Source organism: Bos indicus x Bos taurus, chromosome 21, assembly GCF_003369695.1.
Source record: "Bos indicus x Bos taurus breed Angus x Brahman F1 hybrid chromosome 21, Bos_hybrid_MaternalHap_v2.0, whole genome shotgun sequence".
In the NCBI taxonomy this organism is placed as follows: domain Eukaryota; kingdom Metazoa; phylum Chordata; class Mammalia; order Artiodactyla; family Bovidae; genus Bos; species Bos indicus x Bos taurus.
This window is the reverse complement of record NC_040096.1, coordinates 31,617,007-31,632,879: the sequence shown is the minus strand read 5'-3', so window position 1 is coordinate 31,632,879 and position 15,873 is coordinate 31,617,007. Positions and strand designations below refer to the sequence as shown.

At 42.7% G+C, this 15,873-nt stretch overlaps 1 pseudogene; it reads left to right on the top strand.

Annotated features, from left to right (window-relative positions):
* The first annotated feature begins 10,711 nt into the window (after nucleotides 1–10,711).
* On the top strand, nucleotides 10,712–11,068 carry LOC113879988 (annotated as a pseudogene).
* The last annotated feature ends 4,805 nt before the right edge of the window (nucleotides 11,069–15,873 follow it).

The following is a 15,873-nucleotide window of genomic DNA, read 5'->3' as shown; positions in this document are numbered from 1 at the left end:
CCTTCGGAGACTTACTCTTTCAGGCCTTTGTTGGACAGAGAAAAAGCTGCAGGCCAGAGAGGTGGTCATCCTTGCCTGGCCTCCTCTTCCTCAAGCACAGAGCTCACAGACAGCTCCTACAGGCCTGCACACGCACACACACTCTGCTTCCTTCCCCACTACCTGCCTTCCTGTTCGTACCCGCTCAGGAGACATTTACCTGCTGCGAGATGTTTTGTCTCCTATTCATCATCATGGAACCACATATATGGGGAAGAATGTGGGGCTTAACCTTCATGTTCAGAATCATCCTCATCATAGCTAACATACAGGACTCTAACTTGGAGCCACCTTCACACACAGGACTGCCAGTGTGTCACAACAATTCTAGGAAGGAGTGACTATTGTTAAAATTATCCCTGTGTCTGGGACTTCCCTGGTGGTCCAATGATTAAGAATCCACCTTGCAATGCAGGGGATGTGGATTTGATCCCTGGTTAGGGACCTAAGATTCCACATGCCACAGAGCAACTAAGTCTACACCCTGCAACCACTGAGCCCTCGTGCCACAGCTAGAGAGTCCGTGCGCTGCAACGGAAGATCCTGCAGGACGCAGCGAAAATCTTGCATGCTGCAACTAAGATCCAATGCAGCCAAGTAGATAAAAGCTATACCTGTTTCACAGATGAAGACCTTGAGGCTTGGAGATATTAGGTAATTCGTTCCAGGTTTCACAGCTGGTGGAGCCAGGGTTTGAACCAGACTCTCTGCCCCCTGACTTGCTGGTAGTATCATTACACTATATGGCCTCCGAATCACTCACAAAGGGCATGTCACAGACAACTGTCCACCCAACACAAAGGAAGCTGTTGCTGGTGATGGGAGCATTAATCCCACTGTGAGTATCAGAGAGGAAACCGAAGGCCAATGACCTGTCTTCCAGCATGTAAGTGACAGAAATGGAGCTGGAAGCCAGGTCCCTTGACCCAGGCCAGGGGTCTTCCTGCTGGAGTTATTTGGGATGGGATTTCTCTTTGCCCACCTGAGGACCAGGGCTCTCCTCTGGCTCCTGCCTCCATCCCCTTCCCAGCCCATACCCTTTTCTCCAAAGGCAGTTGGAGACATTGTACAGAGGAGGCCAGAAGGGCTCTCAGCACCCACATCACCATCATAGGCTTCTGAGAGCTCGACTTTGGGGGGAGTTGAGCACCATGTTTCAGACAGCAGCTCAGGCCTGGGAAGACCAAGAAACTTGGCAAATCACAGTCAGATTTCAGGCCTCCTGATATCCAAACCCATCCTGTCTCCCCAGGCTCTCTTGCCTGACCCCCACCAGCTTCCTCTGAGCAAACAGGCACCCAGTGACACGGGGCAGGCCCATCCCTCCCTAACGTTCACTGAACACTTGCTTCTGGCCAGGCCTTGGGCTAAGCCATCTTCAGATCATATCAGATCAGATCAGTCCCTCAGTCGTGTCCGACTCTTTGTGACCCCATGAATCGCAGCACGCCAGGCCTCCCTGTCCATCACCAACTCCTGGAGTCCATCGAGACTCACATCCATTGAGTCAGTGATGCCATCCAGCCATCTCATCCTCTGTCATCCCCTTCTCCTCTTGCCCCCAATCCCTCCCAGCATCAGTCTTTTCCAATGAGTCAACTCTTCGCATGAGGTGGCCAAAGTACTGGAGTTTCAGCTTCAGCATCATTCCCTCCAAAGAAATCCCAGGGCTGATCTCCTTCAGAATGGACTGGTTGGATCTCCTTGCAGTCCAAGGGACTCTCAAGAGTCTTCTCCAACACCACAGTTCAAAAGCATCAATTCTTCGGCGCTCAGCCTTCTTCACAGTCCAACTCTCACATGCATACATGACCACAGGAAAAACCATAGCCTTAACTAGACGAACCTTTGTTGGCAAAGTAATGTCTCTGCTTTTGAATATGCTATCTAGGTTGGTCATAACTTTCCTTCCAAGGAGTAAGCGTCTTTTAATTTCATGGCTGCAGTCCCCATCTGTAGTGATTTTGGAGCCCAGAAAAATAAAGTCTGACACTGTTTCCACTGTTTCCCCATCTATTTCCCATGAAGTGATGGGACCGGATGCCATGATCTTTGTTTTCTGAATGTTGAGCCTTAAGCCAACTTTTTCACTCTCCACTTTCACTTTCATCAAGAGGCTTTTGAGTTCCTCTTCACTTTCTGCCATAAGGGTGGTGTCATCTGCATATCTGAGGTGACTGATATTTCTCCCGGCAATCTTGATTCCAGCTTGTGTTTCTTCCAGTCCAGCGTTTCTCATGATGTACTCTGCATAGAAGTTAAACAAACAGGGTGACAATATACAGCCTTGACGAACTCCTTTTCCTATTTGGAACCAGTCTGTTGTTCCATGTCCAGTTTTAACTGTTGCTTCCTGACCTGCATACAGATTTCTCAAGAGGCAGATCAGGTGGTCTGGTATTCCCATCTCTTGAAGAATTTTCCACAGTTTATTGTGATCTACACAGTCAAAGGCTTTGGCATAGTCAATAAAGCAGAAATAGATGTTTTTTTGGAACTCTCTTGCTTTTTCAATGATCCAGTGGATGTTGGCAATTTGACCTCTGGTTCCTCTGCCTTTTCTAAAACCAGCTTGAACATCAGGAAGTTCACAGTACACATATTGCTGAAGCCTGGCTTGGAGAATGTTGAGCATTACTTTACTAGCGTGTGAGATGAGTGCAATTGTGCGGTAGTTTGAGCATTCTTTGGCATTGCCTTTCTTTGGGATTGGAATGAAAACTGACCTTTTCCAGTCCTGTGGCCACTGCTGAGTTTTCCAAATTTGCTGGCATATTGAGTGTAGCACTTTCACAGCATCATCCTTCAGGATTTAGAATAGCTCAACTGGAATTCTATCACCTCCACTAGCTTTGTTCGTAGTGATGCTTTCTAAGGCCCACTTGACTTCACAGTCCAGGATGTCTGGCTCTAGGTGAGTGATCACACCATCGTGATTATCTTGGTCGTGAAGATCTTTTTTGTACAGTTCCTCTGTGTATTCTTGCCACCTCTTCTTAATATCTTCTGCTTCTGTTAGGTCCATACCATTTCTGTCCTTTATCGAGCCCATCTTTGCATGAAATGTTCCTTTGGTATCTCTGATTTTCTTGAAGAGATCTCTAGTCTTTCCCATTCTGTTGTTTTCCTCTATTTCTTTGCATTGATCGCTGAAGAAGGCTTTTTTATCTCTTCTTGCTATTCTTTGGAACTCTGCATTCAGATGTTTATATCTTTCCATCTTAAGAGGTCTCATTAAAAGTTCCCCAAAACCCCAGGAAAGGCTGGATTACATAATATGTGGCTACCAGTGCAAAATGAAATCTGGTGTCCCTTGCTCAAAAATTAGTAAGAATTTCAAGATGGCAGTGTCAAAGCCTGAAACCAAGGCTGGGGCCCCACCGGGTACATCTCATGAAGCTGACTCTCCATCTGAGGTGTTGAGGCAGGTCTTTTTACCATCTTTCAGCAGCTCAGAAACAAATAAATTAATAACCTAAATGAGTTAATACATCTAGTAGGAGGTGAGACTGAGACTTAAACCCACTAGTCCATGAGACTAGTTATCGACGTTTGCTCTGTGAGTCTGTCCAGATGGGATGAACTTACTTGTTGGTTACTTTGTTTATAGTGGACATGTGACAAAGGTCATTCTGTGTTAAGAAACGCACAGTCTATAGCACTCTTGTCCTTGATGGGTTCAATACGATCATTATAGAAGGATGAGAAAAAGTAGCTCTTTAAAAACAAAACCGCCTGGGAGCCTTTGTTTCTTTCTAACCCACACCCTCATAGCTGCAGGGGATAACCTGCCAAGCTTACATCCCAGGAGGGGAGGAGATCATAAAGAAGACCCATGCTGATGGCTTTAGGGACAGTTGTGTTTCTCCTATTCCAGAAGGGGAATCCCCAGCTGGCTCAGGTGGCCTGGATGTGGTTCTGAGCAGTCTGGCCCCAGGCACTGGCATTCCTGGCTGACTTCTGTCAGTCAGCAGCCTCACAGGGTCTACCTTCTAGAGTGTGGTTTCAGCCTATCACTATCCCTCCCTTTGCCAAGATCAGGATATTGAGCAAAGCGAGAAAGAAAGGGAGAGAAGGAAAGAGGGAAACACTGAGCTCCAAAAGGAATACAATCACCAACCCAAGATTGGGTGGTTTTGCAGAAAGGCTGGCCTCTTACCAGATGGTCCAGGCTAAGGCTGGGGGCCCTGCTTGGACATGGTGCCTTCACTGAAACAAGGCTAAGGAGGAGAGGAGGATGAAGGGAGGCGACACACAGTCTCTCCTTGACCAAGCTTTAGCCAGCCTCCTCTGAGCCCTTTCTCAACTAGACCTCTGTCTTAGCCTGTAGGTTTGAGCAAAACACTAACATAGTTTCTCACATCTCAAGTCCACATCCCTAGGATCACCCCAGCCCCGCTTAAAGTGTCTACCTGAAAATACTTAAGGCTGCTGAAAGAATTTACTTTTTGTTCCAACCAACACCTGAAGATAGGGCCAGCCTCCTATCTTCCAGCCTCCGTGGCAGGGCAGGAGCCTACCTTGGATAAGAACCCATTAGCAAACCCTGATGGATTTCTCATAGACCAACCCCCTCTTCCAGCCTTTTGCAATTTTTCACCTCGCTGACTCTTATGAGCCCTCCTTACTCCCTCACTCTCCCTTTAAGATGTCTGGTCACCTCTGTACAAATTGCAGTTGAGTTCAGTTCATGCGACTGATACAAAAGATAATATTTGTTAAAATCTGTCCTCTCCACTTTACCTCATGTCCAACTTTGTTCATCTTTGACTTATGATCAGCACTGGGAAGAGAGCTACCAAACCTGGAACAGTAACAAGGAGGGAGCACAGAGTGGGATGGCTGGAGAGACTTCTTGGAGCCTGTGGCATCTTATCTGAGCCCTGTAGGATGAGTACCAAGAAGAAAAGGATCAGGAAAGTCTGCTTGGAAGAGGAAATGGTCTTAAAGATAGAGAGAGGAGGTGAATGACGCAAGTGCATTTGGGGGAAAGGTGAGCAGCTGGGAGGCAGAATGAACCAGGACAGTGACACGAGCAAAGCCCTAGAGACAGGAGACAGGAAAGACCCTGTAGCCACCTAAGGCAGGTCCATGTGCTGGACTTTCGTGGAGGAGTCAGCATGAGTGAAAGACTAAAAGGGAAGCTCATGTCAGACTGTGAGTAGCCTCGAACTTCCACCGAGGAGTCTGAGGGATTCTCTTGGCCAAAGGGAACCTCCATGATCCTGTTCCCTGGCCGGAGAGATTCAGATGGAAAATAGCAAAAGTGTAAAAGAGTGCGTCAAGCAAGGCCAGAGAAAACAAGGATGTGAGTCAGGAGGGGGTAAGGGGCCAGGAGATGGAGGAAGAGATCCTATGGATAGACAGCTCCTCTCTCCACCTAGAAACCTAGAAAGAGCAGGTTGGCAGAAGGCTAGTTTGGGGAGAGTTGGCTGGTGATCAGTTCCTGGCAACCATTTCCATGGGATAAAGGGAAGCATTTCTATTCGTAGTCCCGAAGAATGAGGAAAAGAACACCACTCATTTGTAACTTACTTGTTGACCACAGCCATGAAATTAAAAGATGCTTACTCCTTGGAAGGAAAGTTATGACCAACCTAGATAGCATATTCAAAAGCAGAGACATTACTTTGCCAACAAAGGTCTGTCTAGTCAAGGCTATGGTTTTTCCTGTGGTCATGTATGGATGTGAGAGTTGGACTGTGAAGAAGGCTGAGCACCGAAGAATTGATGCTTTTGAACTGTGGTGTTGGAGAAGACTCTTGAGAGTCCCTTGGACCGCAAGGAGATCCAACCAGTCCATTCTGAAGGAGATCAGCCCTGGGATTTCTTTGGAAGGAATGATGCTAAAGCTGAAACTCCAGTACTTTCACCTCATGCGAAGAGTTGACTCATTGGAAAAGACTCTGATGCTGGGAGGGATTGGGGGCAGGAGGAGAAGGGGACGACAGAGGATGAGATGGCTGGATGGCATCACTGACTCAATGGACGTGAGTCTGAGTGAACTCTGGGAGTTGGTGATGGACAGGGAGGCCTGGCGTGCTGGGATTCATGGGGTCGCGAAGAGTCGGACACAACTGAGCAACTGATCTGATCTGATCTGATTGTGGGCAACCATCCTGTTATGTAGGTTGTATCCTTTCTGGGGTTGGCTTTCTCTGCTGTGCTCCCGCACCAGAGGTCTGAGAATGTGGGCACGAAATTGGTTTGCCCTGACTCATTTGGTCCTAGCATTTCCCTTGAGCGGTATTTCTATATGCAAATAAGAGGAACATCAGCTATCAGAGTTCATTTTGACTTGCCAGCGGGAAATGGGACATTGTAAAAAGTCCTCCATCCTGCACAGATGTGTGGGTGTGTGTGTGGGGGCCGGTTTTCAGATTTGGGGGGCCAGTTACAGCCCCTTTACCAACCACAGATGCTTACCTTTATGATACTAAAACAAGCAGAAAAGAAAATATCATATATCCTCAAACATGAGGCCGTCTCTTCAGAAAGTTGTAGTCCTGATCTTTTAAAGGTTTTGAAGGATGTCTTTAATTCTTTCCAATATAGGTTTGTAAAAAGCTAAATGTGTGTGTGTTTCTCATAACAAAGACTACGGACTTGGGGATTTTGTTGTCTGTTCATCACCTGGAAACAAAATAGGAGACATCAATGACACCAAGTGCTTGGCTCTATTCAAAGCCCATGAACTGAGTTTTTCAAAAGAATCTACAGAGGATCCTCTTTCACCAGAAAACATCTTCTAGAGGCTAGAGTTACTAGCAAATTCCAAAAATAGATAATGAATGAGATGATAGAATCTGGGTTGTCACCTCTTGTCCAATGGGATTACCCCGGGTCTAATCTCAGACAGATTGTGATTAATGTGATTGCGGATGGGGCATTAATCCGATTCAGGAGAGAATCCAGGCAGATTTTCATCTGCGCCGAGTTTGTAATGGGTTTGGAGGCAGCAGAAAAGCAGCTTGTACCAGATTTTGCCGCATCACTGTGATGAGGTCTATTTTGATCGACTTGAGTTATGGACACTATAAATTATTTATAGCTACTTTAAACATGCCTTACACTTGTAGAGACCTTCAGAACAAAAAAATAACACCCCTCTTGCTGTTGTAGGAATCTCATTCAGCTGAATCCTGGTGCCCACAAATTGTAAAAAGCAAGGGAGAGAAGAAATTTTAAGAGTGGTAACTTCAGCATTAAGTGCTCACTGAACATTACAAGGGGCAAGAGGGTGCAGGAGGCAGACCAGTGCAGGAGGCTGAGGTACACTGGGTGGTCCAGGCCCTGGAGGGATTCACTCTAGATGGGGGATGAGGAGATGGACCCAGACTCAGGAAGGCAAAGGCAGCCACGGGAGGCAGTGTGTGATGAGGCTCAGACAAGCTGAGCACGGAGGAGAATTCTCCATGAGCCAAACAACATTTGTGAAGGAGGTAGAATTTGAGCAGGGTCTTTAAGGGTGAGACAGCTCCGAATGTGAGTGAGAATGTGTGGGAGCAAAGGCTGGACACAGGTAGTACTGGACAAGGAAGTAAGGCCTGGCGGGGCTAGGGGTCAGGGATGGTGGCGGGTGGCACTGTCATACACTGAGCAGCCACTCTGTGCTGGGAAGTGTCCATCTGTCTCACTCAGTCCTTATGTATCAGCAGGATGCTTTGGGCTAAAAAAGGCCCAGGTGAAAGGGGCACAACCAGAAAATGAGCTGGCTCAAAGAACAAGCACAGAGGCAGGGCAGATCTCGAGTCAGACGATCCAGGCATTCAGAGGTATCAGCACAGTCTTTCAGTGTCTCTGCTCTGCTATCCACAGACTCAGCTTCATTCTGAGGGTGCTTCTTATGGTCACACAACAGCTGCCAAAATACACGTCTCCTTGACTGTGACCAATGGGAGAAGCTGGCTTCCTGGGGTTCTCATCAAAGAGCAAGAAAGCTTCTTATCACAATCCCCTGGAAAACCTCTTTTCTGTTTCACTGGCCCAACTTATCTTAGATTTGTCCATTCCTGAACCAATTACTGCAAGGAATTTGGGATTCTCTTGTTGGTTTAGACTAATCAGCATAGGTATATACATCCCACAAGGGGATACTGGTAATTGTTTAAGAACTGATTCTCACAGAATGCTTTCATTGATTTTTGCCAGACACTTACTGATTTATGGTTGCACAAGTAAGTTAAAAAAAATCTTCTTATAATCTAGTAAATAAACAATTATCGAAATATACTAGTTAGGATGTCTTAAATGAAAATATTTAAAACCCTGTCATTAATCCAACAAGATACGTGGAAGGTGTACACGACTAAACCTATCTTGACAAGGTCATGAAAAAGACACATAGTTCTAAACATGTTCTGGTATGGAAATACGGGAAATCAATTCTATAATCTATATATGTGTAAATCTATAAATATATTTCAGTGTGCCACAGATACAATGAAATTGCCAATGGAATTTGACAAAACAATTCCAAAGATAAAATGAAAGAAGAAATGTTTGAGAATCATGAGGAAAGTTTATGAAAGAAGAGAAATGAAGGGTGATTTTTTTCCTACTGTGCTCTAATGCATCGTAGAGTTCTGACAATGAAAAGAGTTTGATACTAAAGCAGAAGAGGATAGACCTAATGTAACACATGGAAAAGGCCAAATTTAGACTTTTGATCTGATATAAATTCAGTTGAAAACCAAATGATTATTCAGTAGATATCGTTTGTACATTTGAAAGCAGTGAAAGTTGGGCTTTTCTGTACCACCGTTTACCAAAAACCTCTTCAGTTGGATTAAAGATTTAAATGTAATGATGAAACCACACAAGTACTAGACAAAATGTATGTGACTCATGCTGTCACTTTGGGATGAGGATGGGCTTTCCAAGTGGCACCACAAAGGGAAAGACCAATGGATTTGACCACATGAAAATGCAATGCTGTTTATTATTTATGACAGACAAAGGGGTTGTTGATATCTTTAAAACAAAAAGTATTAAGAACCCAAATAAGAAAATGATGAATGCAGAAACATGAGCTGGAAAGAAGAAAAAACCATGGTTAATAACACATGGAAAATTTGTAGTCTTGTTAATTGTATTAGCACACAACTCAGTGGCTTAAGACAACACCCATTTATTATTTAAGAATTTCTGTAACTCAGAAGTCTGGGCATGGCTTACTTGGGTTCTCTGCTCAGGGCCTTACAGGGCTGATGATGGCCAGACTGCATTCTCATATAGAGGTGTGGCAGGGAAGGATAAACTTCTGAATTCCCATATTGGTGATGGAATTCATTTACTTGCAGCTTCATTTCATGATGATTTACTTCCTAAAAGTCAGTAACAGTTTCTACTGCTCTGAGTCTCTCTAACTTCAGCAAGCCCGTTTAGAGGGCTCACCTAATTAGGTAAGGCCCACCGAGGATAATCTCCATTTTGATTAACTGAAAATCGATTGATTAGGGACTTTAATTACATCTGCAAGGTCCTTTTACTTTTGCCATATTCTGTTCATTAGAAACAAGTCACAGGTATTCATGGGGGCTGAATTATACAAGGGTTTGGATCACTGTGGATCACTACCACATTAGTAACTAAAGCATCATATAGCAAAAGTATTTTTTTTAATTTATTTATTTTTGGTTGCACTGGCTCTTCATTGCTTAGCTTGTTGGATGGAGTGTCAAGGATACAACATTCTGAAAAGCCACAACAATCTGAGATGCAGGTTGGTGAATTTTGTCAAAGCCTTAAAACTGTAATCTCCTTGATCAAGTAAATCCTCTGCCAGAAATTATTCTGCAGAAATACTTACAGATAATGTACACAAAGACTTAATCATGAGGTTGTACATGGCAGCTTTATTTATAGTACCAGAAACTTGGAGGAAAAAGGGAAAATGAGCAAAAGTGAAAGAATGGTTAAATAAACTGTGGTTTATTTATTCCATCCATATGACGGAAGTGCACTGGATCAGACTATTTTGGAGTCTGGGCTCCAGAGCCAGGCTCCCCTGGTCAGAAAGACTCCACTACTTAGCAGCTCGGTAAAATGGGTGTATATCTTAAACTGTCTGAACCTCAGTTACAAAGAGGAAATAATAACAGTACTCACTTTACAAGGTTGTTTGTGGATTAAGTGGCTCATACATGTAAATGCTTACCCCAGGAGCTAGACCAAGTCAGCACTTAATTGTATAGGAGGAGGAGGATAGGATATTATGAAATTACCACACAACTTATACAGAATGTTAAAAAGTTAAATGATAAACTCAGAAAGCAGGATAGAAGGGCATCTCTTAGACAATATTTATTTTCACTTGAGAAGTGAGACTATAGAAGATTACTATTTTCTTCTTTGTGAGTTTTTTTTTTCTTTGTGAGTTTTTATATTTACCAATTGTCCTGCACCTATATACTAATGACTTTACAGGGAAAATATCCTAACTGATATTTTTTTAAAAGAAAGGAAAAGTGGGAGCCCTAAAAGACAGGGAAGACCCCAAGGGTGAGGTGGGGATTGAACTGTTCTTGTATGACAGTGGTTCTGAAACATTTGGAATTCAAAATCAAGGAAAAACCAGTAGGGACATCACACAGGACTGCCACTATTCCATGATGCCAGGTGACACATTAAAAAAATTCCACTATCTCGGGCACGTCTCTTCTCAGCCTCTTGTCCGCAGAGGGAGCAGTATGTCTGCGGAAGTCCCCCAGGCAGCCTCCGCAGAGGAGCAGAAGGAAATGGAAGATAAAGTGATTAGTCCAGAGAAAGCTGAAGAAGCAAAAGTTAAAAGCAAGATATCCTCATCTGGGACAAAATCCTGGAGGTTCAGATTTTTTAAGTAAACGATTGCATAAAGGGTAAAAATATTTTGATTCTGGGGATTACAACATGGCTAAAGCAAAATGAAGAACAAGCAACTTCCTACTGCAACCCCAGATAAGACAGAGGTCACTGGTGACTACATTCCACTCCACAGGACCTTCCTCAGTGGAAACCATCTCTTGTTGCTAGCAAGCTGGCTGGCTGATTAAAAAGAGCTGAACCGCATAAATCTTCTAATTCCCATTATTTCTCCTTAATATGTTACTCCTCTGCTTTTTATTTCCTTTTACTCATTAAGTCATTTGAGAGTGATGGCTTTGCAGATAGCGGTAGTGTGTGCTGCTATTGTAAGGGAATATACATGTGTAGAGTTTTTGATTAGTTTAACAGTGCACTGATGAAAAGAACATGTTAGAGCAACATAAAGTAATCTACTTGAGAATAATTGTATATATTACCTAACTCCTAGTGTAGGGCTGGATCCAACAAGTAACAAGTTTCGCAGTTTTAATGTTGACTTTCTTTAATATATTTTAATTATAGCTTCGTATATTACTCTTATTTCATATAACCTTTACTGTTAATTTCTGGATTTTCCTTTTGGGTGTTGTAAAACAGAAGTTTAAGACCACAAGTTAGAAGAAAGGTCACATGTTTCAAACACAAATAGATGGGGCTCCAAAAGATTTGTACCCTATGCTTGAACTTGAAAGGCCTTAAATCTGTTTCAGCTTTAACAATAGAATTTTACTTGGGCAATATTTGCCCATTCTGGTGTAACTTACATGACTCTATTGCTTACTAACAGCTGTTGTTGAAGCTAGTATTCTTATTCAGTTCGATAGTGTTCAGAATACCTTTTGTCACTGAAGATGTGAATGAAGTGTGCATGTGCGTTGACTGTTGAATTCACTTTTGTGCCATTTTTGTAAATACAATAGTTTTGCACAAACGCTCACAACTCTCTGTATTACTTTCACATATTAAAGAGTAGATAATGTGCCAACCAGAAGCACAAGCGTTCCTACAAAAGACTCTGTATGTCATTAGAGCTTTTGTATAGTAAGAGTAGTTTATTGTCTTGGGGTTATAGAATACCAGACTGAAATCTTTGCTCGGTCTGCCATAACTTACGCTTTTTCATTTGTTACTAGTACCTGTGACATTCAGTGGCCTTGTGCAAATATGATATGTTGCTTAGGCATATCTTTTGTGCTATGCAGAACATTTCATTTTGACTTTTATGAAAATTACTGTTCGTATAATTTATATAAACATTTTTAATGTAGAAACTTTTTACTTCCACAGTCAATTTGGGGGACACTAGAATAAAATATTTTGCCTCTTGTGGCCCCCTGCCTTCTTTTTTTCTTGCTTCTTTGACTCACATTGTGTTGAGCTGTGCCATTCAGCCTGTTCAGAAACATAAGTGTCTATATCTTTACTCTTGAAATTTGTTCTGCTGAATGCTGTTATTTTCTAACCCAATAATGACATTTTCCTTATAATTTCTCAGTTGTTAATTAACCACTCTTAATCCTGTGTTATTACTGACACTTGTTTAAATAAAAGGAAATTTGTAATAAAACAAGTTATTTGAAAAGACTGGCCCAGGAATCTAGTCAGGATGAGCTGAATTTTAAGTAATTATAATGAGCTAAGTGAATTAGACTTGTGACAATTAGAGCAATTTACATGATAGGTGGAACAGATAATACATAGATATTTTGCTTCTATAGATGTCATTTTAGTAAAATGTAAATTTCAGTATATGTGTGGTTTGTCTAGTTAGTAAGAACTTTAATTAACAGATTGCTGGGACAAATTTACTGGCCTTTTAAGAGCTCTTCCCATATGCTGTGATGCTGTAGCATGATGCTGAGGATCAGTAGCCCGAGATGATAGTGCTTTTTTCTTCATCTTTGACTTCTGCGAGGCCTCCACCTCTTTTGGATCCAGGCATCTTTTCTGGGTCTTGGGTTCATTAAGTTCCTGCTTTCCTTTGACCCCAAAGCACCACAGATGGTGTGCCGAGCATACCACTGCATGTAAAGGCTGCCTAGCACTCTGAGGAAAGCTGCTTATCTTCCCGCTTCACCCACTCAAAAAGCAGAAAACAACAAAATCAATGATGTGCTAATTTGTTACTATAAGGATTGGTGGTGGTTTAGTCGCTAAGTCATGTCTGACTCTTGCGCCCCATGGACTGTAGCCCACCAGGCTCCTCTGTCCATAGGATTTTCCAGGCAAGAGTACTGGAATGGGCTGCCATTTCCTTCTTCAATGATAAGGATTCAGTTCAGTTCAGTTGCTCAGTTGTGTCCGACTCTTTGCAACCCCATGAACCACAGCACGCCAGGCCTCCCTGTCCATCACCAACTCCCAGAGTTTACCTAAACTCATGTCCATTGAATTGGTGATGCCATCCAACCATCTCATCCTCTGTCGTCCCCTTCTCCTCCTGCCCTCAGTCTTTCCCAACATTAGGGTCTTTTCAAATGAATCAGCTCTTCACATCAAGTGGCCAAAGTATTGGAGTTTCAGCTTCAACATCAGTCCTTCCAATGAACACCCAGGACTGATCTCCTTTAGGATAGACTGGTTAGATCTCCTTGCAGTCCAAGGGACTCTCAAGAGCCTTCTCCAACACCACAGTTCAAAAGCATCAATTCTTCAGCACTCAGCGTTCTTTACAGTCCAACTCTCGCATCCATACATGACCACTGGAAAAACCATAGCCTTGACTAGACGGACCTTTGTTGGCAAAGTAATGTCTCTGCTTTTTAATATGCTATCTAGATTGGTCATAACTTTACTTCCAAGGAGTAAGCATCTTTTAATTTCATGGCTGCAGTCACCATCTGCAGTGATTTTGGAGCCCAGAAAAATAAAGTCAGCCACTGTTTCCACTGTTTCCCCATCTATTTGCCATGGAGTGATGGGACTGGATGCCATGATCTTCATTTTCTGAATGTTGAGCTTTAAGCCAACTTTTTCGCTCTCCTCTTTCACTTTCATCAAGAGTCTCTTTAGTTCTTTCTTCTTCACTTTCTGCCATAAGGGTGGTGTCATCTGCGTATCTGAGATTATTGATATTTCTCCCGGAAATCTTGATTCCAGCTTGTGCTTCTTCCAGCCCAGCATTTCTCATGATGGATGTACTCTGGATATAAGTTAAATAAGCAGGGTGACAATATACAGCTTTGTTGTACTCCTTTTTCTATTTGGAACCAGTCTGTTGTTCCATGTCCAGTTCTAACTGTTGCTTCCTGACCTGCATACAGGTTTCTCAAGAGGCAGGTCAGGTGGTCTGGTATGCCCACCTCTTTCAGAATTTCCCCCAGTTTATTGTGATCCATACAGTCAAAGGCTTTGACATAGTCAATAAAGCAGAAATAGATGCTTTTCTGGAACTCTCTTGCTTTTTCGATGACCCAGCAGAAATAGATTTGTAATGAGAATAAGTAGGTTATTCAAAAGCAGGTATAATCAATGCAGGATTGATTTAAGAATTACAAAATACCCAAAGTAGGATTTCTGTAATATCTAGTGGGGTTTGGGTTTTGTTTTGTTTTTAATGACTATTTGCAAGCTATCACTGTTAAATTCACACACATCAGATTAATCTGAAAAACCATGTAATTCTTGGTTATGGTAGGACTCCTGTTATGGTTTGCAACAAGTGATGTAATCTCTGCATGAGTTTTAGTTTGTAAAATAAATAATAATATTAACCTACCTCAAAACTTGTTGAGGATCTGTGAAATACTGAGTAAGTGCCCCAAATAAAATATTGTTGTCTTTTTATTAAAAAAAAAAATCCACTGTCTCCTACCGTAATTTTATAAAAGAGGTAACATATTAACACCAATGAAGAAATGCCTATTCTCAGAATAAATAGTTCTTCCCACTGAGCTTTGTGAAAAACTACTTACACTATTCTTATTTTTCTCTGAAAAAGGCCAAATACTTTTTCTTTGGCTGAAGATTGGGAACCACCGGAGTCGAGTCTTGGCAATGAGGAGGGTACACCAGCATCAGGCACGTGGCAGCAACGTAGGGAGAGAGGAATGTATCCAAAATGTGGGGACTTTGGAAGGTCTGGCCCCTGCTCGGCCCCAAAGTTCTGACTGCAGTTTCATGGTGGGTGTGGTTAAGTGCAGAGACTCCTGGGGGCCACATGATGCTTTAGTTCTTATGGGCATGCTAGGGATTCCCTAGTGGGGATTGTCTGAAACCCCCTTTATAAGCACTGAAAATACAGCTGTGAATAAGACAACTATAATCCCTGCCATTTCTTGTGGAGGGGGAGGCTCTGGGACAAGTGTTTTTCATTAAATCTATGAGCTCAGAGATGGTATCAGTCTCCTTTCCTGCATCCTCCACAGGCCTAGCAGAGGACAGCAGGCTCAGCAAAGAGCTACTGAACCACAGAATTTTCAGTGACCTGAAAAGCCTGGTCAAGGGCATTAGAGGTAATGACAGCCATCCAATGGGACTTTAGTTGGTGTTTCTCAGACACCCGCGGGCTCTTGTGCATCAGCAAAAGTTCCAGTGTCCATTTCTTTCCATGGGTATATTGGAAAGGTATGCATGTTTTATTAAACTTGAAATCAGACTTCAATATTTATGTATAAATCTCAAGCTTCACTTTAGCCTTGTGAAGGCTGGTAAGATGCAAGGCTAATCTGATAATGGAGGTAAATTCCTTTGCCATTAATCCTATGAATCATACATGTCTCCTCTAAGAGCCTGAAATATGAATATTTTAGCACAGGTAAAATATCAGGAGAGTCACAGCTCACTAATTATGATAAACTGGGAGGTCAGAGTGCCTTCTATTAATAGAAGAAGATGTTATGCTCAAGGTCACCTTATTATATAGTACATATAGTATCTATATATACATTAGATTAAACATCAACTAAATTGACAGTGGATGAATCATCGCCAAGAGAGCTCACACCTCAGTTGCTTTCACATAGAGATAAGGAGCCCAGAGTTTTAGAA